Below are 2,413 nucleotides of genomic sequence, written 5' to 3' on the forward strand. Positions count from 1 at the left end.
CATACATACATACATACATACATACATACATACATACATACATACGTGTGTGTGTGTGTGTGTGTGTGTGTGTGTGTGTGTGTGTGTAGATCTTTTTATCTTTTGTCATTTACTTGTTTCAGTCATCGGATAGAATGCGGCCATGCTGGGGCACCGCCTTGAATTTTAGTCGAAATGAATTGGCCCTAGAACTTATGTCTTAAACCTGGTACTTATTCTATAAGGATCTTTTGCCGAACCACTAAGTTACGGGGGCGCAAATACATCAACACCGGTTGTGAAGCGGTGGTGGAGGGACTGGCACAAAGATACACACACACTCACACACACACACATACATAGATGTATATACATATATATAAACTGCGGACTTCCTTCAGTTTCCGTCTACTAAAGCCACTCACAAGGCTTGGTCTGGCCGACGCTACAGTAGAAGTCACTTGCCCAAGGTGCCACATAGTAGGACTGATCCTAGAACTATATGGTTGAGAAGCAGGCTTCTTACCACACAGCTACGCTCTATCTATATACATGCATATACATGTATTTAATGTGTGTTTGTTTGAGAAATATGTACAATATGTGTGTGTTCGTGCATGTGCTCAAGTGTCTGTTAATATATATACAAACGTGTACAAGTAGCAATAACGATATATCACCTGAGGCTATCTTTGGTCAATTTTGCATAATCATAATAGTTTGTTAAGCAGAAGGAATCTCTTTGAGTTGCTAATGCCAGAATAAACATGATTGTATAGCGCTGTAAAGGTTCAATAATTCCACCACCAAACCCCAACATGGTTTGGGAAATAATTTTTCTCGAGTGTTATACCGTATGAAAATAAATGTAAATATAACTTAAAACAAGTATAAACAATATTTGTGGCTGGAGAGATTTAGAGGTAAAAAGCGTGAAGATTCAGAGAAGAGAAGTACTGGGTAGCTGAGGTGGGAAGCTTTAGTGAGTTTGATGTGATCGATAATAAAGAATTAATGAATTTGGTTGCAGAACTCAAACGAACGAGATAAAAAAAAAAAGTTTTCATTTCTCCGGGTTTTTGATATTTTTAATATCTTATTGTTTATCTTTATTATTTTTATTTATTTTATTTATTTTCTGTTTTTATTTTAGTTTTTCTTAATCCAACTAATCCATCACAGGGAGCTGTTTCAAACTACTTGTTCTTTGCGGTATTCAAGAGAAAAGGAAATCATTTCAGTGTTTAAAGTATGTTGTCGTTATTTGTTGCTGTTGTTGTTGTTGCTGCTTTTGTTCTTTAGCTCTAATTCAATCCTGATTGATCATCACCAAAGGCTTTCCATCCTTGATCATCTCATCTGAATTTTATTATTTTTTTATCAAATATATGTGCAACTAAATCATCGACTGTATCCTTTTCTTATTTAAGACAGTTGTTTTGGTTTTTGAGGCAGATTTATCTACTATCTCTAGCTGGTTGAAGAACCACATAATAGAAAATCTCCCTCGTTGGACTATTAAGATATTTTTCACGCACGTCTATGGAACGGGCGCTAACGGTTCACAGACATTAGTTTTTGTGAAAGAAAATTGTATGTATATTCTTCGCAAAATAAGGAGCTTATATTTATTACAAGGTGGACCCACCATCTGGAATAAGTTCACTGCGATTCCAATGAGCTGGCATGTTTCTTTAGTACATTGGGGGAAAAAAATGTTCAGTAGCATTTCTCCTGGGTTATTACGTTCAGAGTTCGAATTCTGTCGAGGTCGGCTTTGTCTTTCATCCTTCCTGAGTCGTACCAATCCAATGCTGGGAGTCGATAGTATTGGCTGATCCCTTTCCCTGTAATTACAGGCTTTGTACCAAAATTTGAAACAATTAAGGCGACGATCTGGTGGAATCATTAGCGCGCGCCGGACAAAATGCTTAGTGACATTTTCTTCCAGCTTTTTCGTTCGGAGTTCAAATTCCGTCGAGGTCGACTTTGTCTTTCATCCTTACGGGTTCGATAAAATAAGTCACCAGTTGAGCACTAGGGTAGATGTAGTCGACTCATTCCCAACCCCTGAACTTGCTGGCCATGCGCTAGAATTTGAAACTATCATCATCATCATCATTATTATTATTATTATTATTATTATTATTATTATTGAGTTCAAATTCTACCGGGGATGATTTTGCCTTTCATCTTTTCGTTATCGATAAAATAAGTACCAGTTGAGTACTGAGGTCCATGTAATCGACTTATCCCCTCCCCCAAAATTCCAGGCCTTGTACCTTCAGTAGAAAGGCTTATTATTATTATTATTATTATTATTATTATTATTATTATTATTATTATTATTATCACTATTATTATTATTATTATTATTATTATTATTATTATTATTATTATTATTATTGTTGTTGTTGTTGTTGTTGTTGAGCTG

The sequence above is a fragment of the Octopus bimaculoides genome, chromosome 17 (genome assembly GCF_001194135.2).
Source record: "Octopus bimaculoides isolate UCB-OBI-ISO-001 chromosome 17, ASM119413v2, whole genome shotgun sequence".
Classification (NCBI taxonomy): Eukaryota; Metazoa; Mollusca; class Cephalopoda; order Octopoda; family Octopodidae; genus Octopus; species Octopus bimaculoides.